This window comes from Coloeus monedula (assembly GCF_965178545.1).
Source record: "Coloeus monedula genome assembly, chromosome: 7".
NCBI lineage: Eukaryota > Metazoa > Chordata > Aves > Passeriformes > Corvidae > Coloeus > Coloeus monedula.
Window position 1 is genome coordinate 32,096,725 of NC_138787.1, and position 8,408 is coordinate 32,105,132.

Consider the following 8,408-nt stretch of genomic DNA (forward strand, 5'->3'; position numbering starts at 1 on the left):
GGGGATGCTCCGGCGGGACCCGCCCGCACCCCGCTGCTCTGCCTCGGAGAGGCTTTGGGTACCGCAGCTGGGACTCTGGAGCAGCTCCAGAGGAGCGCCACGAAGTTGATAAGAGGAGCACTTCACGTTGAGTCCTGTGTGCAGTGTTGAGCACCACAGTATAAGAAAGGTATTAAGCTATTAGGGAATGTCCAGAAGAAACCAGGAGGGTGGGGGAGTTCTGGAGGCCGAATGAGGAGCGGCTGAGGGCCCTTGGTTTGTTCAGCCTGGAGGAGAGGAGACTGAGGGGAGGCCTCATCAGAGTCTTGAACATCCTCACGGGAGAGGGTGGAGGCACAGGTACTGATCTCTTCCATTTCATGAGCAGTGACGAGAACTAAAGGAATGGCCTGAAGCTGAGCCAGGGGAGGTTTAGGTTGGATATCAGGCGAAGGTTTTTCACCCAGTGGGTGGCTGGGCACTGGGACAGGCTTCCCAGGACAGTGATCACAGCTTGGTACCAAGCCTCACAGAGCTCAATAAGCATTTGGAAAACACTCTCAGGCACATGGTGGTGTCCTGTGCTGGGCTAGGAGCTGGACCTGATGATCCCGATGAATCCTTTCTGGCTCGGGATATTCTGTGATTCTGTGATTCTCTGACAGGCTGGGAAAGTTGGAGCTGTTCAGCCTGGAGAAGAGAAGGTTGCATGGAGACCTCATAGAAACCTTCCAGCAGCTGAAGGGGCCTACAGAGGAGCTGGAGAGGGACTGTTCATCAGGAACTGTAGTGATAGGACAAGGAGTAGTGCGCATAAATTGAAAAACTGGAAATTTAGATTAGATATAAGGAGGAAATCTTTTACCATGAAGGTGGTGAGACACTGGAACAGTTGCCCAGGCGAGTTGTGGATGCCCCAACCCTGGTGGTGTTCAAGGCCAGGCTGGATAAAGCCTGGGTCAGCCTGGTCTAGTGGGAGGTCCCTGCCAATGGTGTTGAGACTGGATGGTCTTCAAGGTCCCTTCCAACCCTTAACATTCTGTGATTCAGTCATTAGAAGGAAAGCCATATGTGTTGGGCTGTTTGCCCCGTGAGCATGCTCCCAGCTGGGCTGGGGGCAGTGGTTGGGGCTGTGCTGCAGCCTGTACCGCTTTCAGGCACAGACGTGGTGGGGATGAAATCCTTGTCCCCAGCTGAAGCTGCCAGCCCAGCTCTGCTCCTCCTGAACACCTGCTTCTGCAATGACTTTCCCATGTGCTTGACTTTAGTGATTGAGGACAAAATTGCACATCTCCTTATTCCAGAAGCTATGTTTTCATCTCAGGTTTGAGCCTTTTGAGGAAAATGTACAATGTGAAGCAGAAAACAATTTGCTTTAGCCTGTCTTAGGGATGGTGAAGGCATCACAATAAAAATTATATGCATGGATGGGATATGGGAGAATAATGCTGTTACATTCATTTATATATCATATATATTCATTATAACATTATATTCATTATTATTCTATTAATGAAATCTTCCCTTTCTCATTGCACTGATATTGAATACAATTTTTTAGAAATATTTGTATATTGAATTGCCCCAAGCTTGGTATTTCACTGCAAAGACTTTGACAGAGCTTTCCATATTACAAAGTCTGCAGTAATTCAGTGCATATCCCATTACAGTTCCCAGAATAATGAGTAGGTAGGATGGAATTTTTAGCTGTTTACTACAGTGGCATCTTTAGTGATAGCTGTGGTTTCTTGGTGCTGGTATATTGTGACCAGCAGAGTCACCAAACATGTACAAACTGAGAGGGGAGGATATGAGTCTATAATAGACATATTAAGAATGGAAAAGGGAGACATTTGCAGCAGCAGAAACCCATTGTGGTTTAGATGAACAATAAATGAATTTTCAAATCATTCAACTTTGGCTTTTGTCACACAGAAACAAAGTCTTTTTATTCTCAGTAATTCTTGCTGAGCTGCCTGCCCTGTCTGTGGTTTAGATAGTTACTTTGCTGTACTTGAACGCCAAATTCTGGATTGAGAAAGACAAAAGGTTTTTTTAATCAAATAAAATATCTTTCCCTAACATCAGATAAATGCCTTTCGCCAGCCACATGCCTGAAGCAAAACAAAGTGCCTTATCTGTTTGTGCCTTAAAGACCAGGACCATCAGAAAGCCTGAAATAAGAAACTTTGGGAACGTGAAGTGTGTGCATTAGAGAGGAATCTACTCCATAAGTAGACGGAGACTGCCAGTGACTGCTGGATCTTTCCTTCTCTAGACACGTGTAAGTATAGTCAGGTAATGATTTGTATATAAATTTGGATTAGTTACAGTCAGGTCTGCTGCTGTGTTTGGTAATATCAAATTAAAAGATCTTAATTCCTACCAAAAAATAAAGTGATCATATGACAAATATTAGCCATATTGATAGAGGGGCATTAAAACTAATATATGAGAAAGTTAATAACCAGTGTTGGTGTAAATCACTGCAACTCCAAGGACCTTAGGACATTGCCAGCTCACACCAGCTCAAGTCTCAGTCCTTAAACCCATCTGGTTATCCTGTTGCACAAAAATGGGAGAAGCATGAGGGAAAAGCATACAAAAGTGTACCTGAATTGGAAATTGCCCAAATAAATACATCAACAAATAGTTTTGCAGAGAAAGGAAACAGAGCTGTGACCTGCAGAGAGATGGCACTTGCATTGAATTGACTGGAATTGCTATGAAACATCGCGGGAGAATCATCTGTTTTGGAAAGCAGCACAGAGTTGTTTCATTGCACTGGCTGCAGAACAAGATAATCCAGAATGTTCTGAATTTAGTTTTGGGACGTCAGTATTGCTCTGGATATAATAAATCTGACAAAGAAAAACTCAGGGAAGTTCATGAAAAGCAGAGGAGCCTAAAGCAGCCATATACCTCTAGAAAAAGCAGAATTGCTGTCCTGTCCCTAACAGGGGCTTTTTAAGAGCTGTACTTTGTAAAGGCCTTCAGAGCTGCCTGATGCGCTGGTTGAGTGAGCTGAGGGCAGTTGGCTTGACTGGAGGTGTGTCCACAGCAGGACTGTAAAGGAAGGGTAAGAGGACCATGGATACATGGATGGATGGATGGATGGACGGATGAGAAAGGAAATAGGTGGAAAAACCTAACCTGAGTCTTTGTGTGGTGATCCATGATAAAATGATCGGGTGTTTCTGAAACGATATCATGTGTAACTTGGGAAAAGCCTGTGTGTATGACAAGAAAAAGCCTTCTGTAGAAATCTGGAGCTGATTCCTGGTAGGGCTTCCAGAGTTTATATAAACGTCAACATCAGGCCGAAGTCATTGTTCTTTACTGAGGCCTTCACTGTGTGCAATAATGGGGCAACCACGGAGTGCATTCAGTGTAAGAAAACCAACTGGGTGGGAGCCTTGTTCCCAGGGATTAGGCCAGGTTTGTTTTCTGTCAGGGGTGAGAATGAATGTCCATAGAGCTCTTCAAGCACAGTCTGCAGATCCTAAATATCTATGACATCCCTTCTGCAGGAGCCTGTTTGTGAGCTGGGCTGAAGCATGGCCAATGACCAACAGCAGCTTTGCAACAAGGGATGCCTGTCCCTTCCTCATTCCATGTTGCAGACAACTGTATCAAGGACTGCTGTGATCTGGGGCCTTTAGCTAGGACTGTGAAAAAAAATACTGTAAATTCTAAATATTCTTCAGGAATATACATCTCTTCCAAAGCCTTCACATACAGAAGCCTTCTGGAAAGCCTTCTGGAAAGCCTTCATAAATAAAGAATTATAGAACTGGGCACATTTTCCAGAAATGCCTTTTATCTCACCAGCTGAGGATGCTTTTGTGTTTTATTATCTGCAAAAGGAGGTGCTGTAGCCACCCAGGTTAGCACACAGCTGGGTCACAGGCAGAGAGCAGCATGGCTGACAAGTCCTGCAGCACAGGAGCTCATTAGGCACAAAGTGCAGCGTGCTGTGAACTACTCTGGGTCGTGGCAAGAATGCAGCCAGCAGTGGACAAGTTCTATAAAATTGATTTTCCAATACTGTTGGCATTTTAGAGAGGAAAGGGAAAAGAGACAGCAGCAGTGTGAAGCCATCAGATCACATGCACTCTCACATATGAAAAGGACTTGTGCTTATCGCAGTTTAGCAACAGGATATGCAGTTTTATGTCTGACATCAAATTTTTGTTTATTCATTTTGCAAAAGATGCTGGGTTGTCAGCTGCAGGGGCTAAAGTCATTTATGTGCTGAAAAGTGCTGCATGGACAAATGCAGCCTGGGTTTCCCTGTATCACTCTGCCAGCATGGCTCAGCCCTGTTTCAGTTTCCCTACTCATTCAGTACTTGCTAAAATAGTCACCTAGGGAGTAAACACTGCCAGCCATGGCCGTGGTTTCTGAGATATGGAGTCCAGCCCAGTCAGAAGTTTGCCAAGATAACCTCGTTGCATCACGCGCCACAGAGGCACAAACAGCTGTAGCATTGAAGGACTGTGACATTTAAACAAGATACTGAAAATGCAAGGTGATCATCGCCATGTTACAATGTATCCAAATGTGGAATTTAGAAATTAAAGGCTTCCTACCATATTTTTATAGCACCAGGCAACATCTAGGTTCAAGGGACAGACTGAATAGCTGGGACAGTGATCTTCAGTGGGGTGTATTTTTTTCAGTGGTAATTTCTGGTGAGAAGCAAGGACAGTGTGGAGCCTGAAGATACACAGGGAATGTACATGAGTGCATTCTAGTCCTGTGAGTGCGTGCATCTGTCGTAAGTGTGTCACTTGCTAAGAGTCAAAATAAGGTCAGTGCAGATGAGTAAGTATATGTTAAAAAAGGACAGGGAGGAAATTCATGTCAAATCAAGCTAAAAATACATGGCTGAGTGGATGAGGAAAATGGCATAAAAATGCAAACAGAAAAACTGCAGTCTGAGAATGAAAGCAGCCTTGCACAAGAAGTTAATTTTTTTCCTGGGCTTGATTGAAAATATTTAAAATATATGTGTCTTTGAAGTTAGAATGAAAATTAATGTATTTAAGTTTGGAAGTTCACAATTTCTCTCCCCATGGAACTCAGATTCTCTCCCTTCCTGCCTCCCTCCATCCCTCCCTTCCTCCTTTTCCCTCTCTTTCTCCTTCATTCCCTTTGTGGCATCTCAGATCCACAAGGAAGTAAAACATTCTAGGAACTGCACTTGAAAGAAAGCTTCTGCCCAGGATCCCAAGGTTTTCCATGTAGTCATTAGCAGGCAATCACAATGACAATTGCATTTGGCAATACTGTTGACTGAATTTATTTCAATTGGCATTGTATTTGTAGAGGTACAGACTTTATACAAAAAATATCAACAACTCATTTTAAATTATTTTGAGATAGGGCAATAACCCACCCCTGTTTTGCCCTTCAGTGTACAAAGGCAGAGTGTGAACCTCTAAGGCACATGTTGTGATTTTTGGGGTGGTGCTGTGCAGGCCCAGGAGTTGGACTTGATGGTCCTTGTGGGTCCCTTCCAACTCAGGATATCCTATGAATCTATGAACAAGGCTACTCCTGCAGAGTTTACAGTCCAGAGAGGAGCAGATTCCTCTGCAGGTGGTAGAAAGAAACAGCACACAGAGTGTGATTGTTGTGCTCATTTGATGCATCTACTTTAAGTTAAAAAATTGTCTTCTGGAGAGGCCTGTTTCTTTCCTTCACCTGTTGCAGTTGGAAAAGGTGCCAAACTTCATAGACATCTAACTTTTAGGCCTCAGAATAAGGAGATAATGATGTTATCCTGTGTAATTTGTTCAACAGCACAGGTTATCTGGGTCAGTGTTGAGGAATGTTTGTGTTGCAGCAGTCTCAGGCACTTCTGTCGGACAGCAATCACTGCTGGCATTGACAGTGCTGGGAAGGACACATTACAGAGCAGTTTGAAAAATGTCTATTTCTCTTAGCCAACGGAAACCTGCAAATTTACAGTGACAATTCAAATACCGCCAGTTCTCATTTCCAGCAAATATTTCCATTTTGCAGCATCCAGCTTCCTCACAAATTTGACCTTTCTCTCAAAAAGCACATGATGCAAATGTAAAAATAAAGGAACCAAGATCTCACTTAGAAACACAATTTTCCATTGAAAGCAGTTTTAATGAAATATATTCCGTCAGCTGTAGTTGCTTCTGACAGTCAGTAAGTGATTCGGGTGCCTAAACACAGGATTCATGGTCTGTTTTAGAAATACACTAAGGCATCCAGGATACCTGCATGGAGCTGGGGATGTGACAGCCACCTGTGAGACCCTTACTGGGCTGGGGCTGGGGTGGGACACTCTGGGGAATCTGGAGTAGCATTGCACACCCTGTGGCTGTGCAATTAGTCTCAGAATCTCTGCGATTTCAGACAATAAAACATCCCATCTGATGCCATTACTAATGGGCTGTCAGAGCCTGATAAAGGAGAGGGGGCAGCAGCACAGTGCCCTTGAGTCTCACCCTAAATTCCTGACACTCTTTTGGTCTCTCCTGATTATTTTCCACCAGAGCAGCCAGAAATTCCTGCGGTGGCATCTCCGTGCTGTGACCTCCAGTGAGTGCAGAGCGCTGGGAGCTGGCTCACCCACTGCCTCCATGCCAAGCCCCAGAGCAGGAGGCAGAGTGCAGTGCAGGCACTCACAGCAGGAACTGTCCTGGGAACACTCCGAGCACATGACATGCAGGCACAGCAAGCTTGGCGAGAAAAAAGTGAAATCTGGTGTTGGGCAACTGGATTGTGCAAGGAACACGGGGATAAATGGAGTGATACCTAGTAATCAACTCTGTGTAAATCTCCCTGAAGCTATAAAAAGAGAAGGAGGATTAATAATTGTCTGAGTTGCCATTATTAAATATATTTTTTAAGTCTCAGGGTCACAGGGGCAGCACTGGAGAGCCATATCCTGGAGAAGGAAGGCAAGAACATAACTGGTCCAGGTTGGCTGTGGCTCTGAGCAACCTGGTCTAGTGGAAGGTGTCTCTGCCCACGGCAGGGAGGTTGGAATGGGATCATCTTTCAGGTCCTTTCCAATCCAAAACGTTCTGTGATTTTATGGTAATATAATATAAATGGAATTGGTATTGCAGAGTTCTCAGGCCTTTTCTTCCTTCATAATTTCATTACCATTTTGCCTGTAATCTCTGTGAAAAAACAAAGAATTGTCTCTTTAGTCTATAGTGACCTGCTAGTTAGTGTCAGCAAAGCATTGTTAGGCTGCCCTGGATTGCTGAGCTACTGCTTAAACTTGACCTTTTCTGATGAAAGCAGGGACTTGGCTGTGTTGTGTAAGATTTGATGTTACAACAAGAACATGGGGTATGAACCTTCTGAACTTATATTTTAATGTGATGGGAAATGGATCTGTTAACAGAATCAGTTATATTCTCCTCCACATATTTTTAAAGTTTAATAAGGAAGGCTTAAGAAGGTTTAATGAGAAAGATATTTTTTTAGTTCTTACCTCTTTTAGTAGAATTATCACACACAAGTTGAACTAAAGTACACAGGACCTCAGAGGTACTGAAAAATACGTGCTCAGCTGTGTTGCTGATGTGGAACATTGAACTATGACCAGCCTAAACTGGCTCCTGGCCTTTGTCTTAGCCCTTTACTCCTACACTACACATTTTGAATATGAATGTCTCCTGGCATTGTAAATTTACCCCAGTGAAGAATTTGGCCTTCATGTTGCAGAGACAAAATCTCAGTATCGTGTTTGTGTTTGGATTGTTCTTAGTGGGTTTTTTTTGGTAAGCTGTTTTCTTCTTTTTGCTTGAGTGATTCATTTATGAAACAAGATGATGAGATTCAGGTTTCTGATGGTCTTTCCATTACCCGGGAATTGAAGTACTCTGAGCAGGCCAGGACTCGCATGAAGATAAACACACATACTCAAAGTGAACACAAACATTTTAAATAAAACTTGTGCCCCTTGCTATTTACCCTGCTGATCTTCTGCTGTGGATTTATGGCTGTTGTCACAGTACTTTCTTTTCTGGCCTTTCTCGGAAGAAAGCTTTTTCAAGAACTAAATTAATTAAATTCACAGAGTGTTAAACGAAAACTATTGTCCATACAGATATGCACATATAAACATGCATACACCTACAATTAGAAACCAGTTCTTCTGGAGATTTTATCTATATCTGGCAGATTAGATTATCTGATAATTTGTTTGTTTTGAGTTTGGATCTGCAGGGCAGATGCTGGACTCCAGATAATATAATTACTTTGGGAAAGGGCACCAGCTTCTCTTATGGGCATCCTTAGAGTCTTACAAAGCTCTTCTATTCCAAATAAATTCACTGCCATGTGTTAGTTGCCAAATATATTATTTTTTTAAAAAAGGGAATTTTGTGCACCAGTCTTTTTGTGAGTAATCTGCTTACACAATTTCTGGA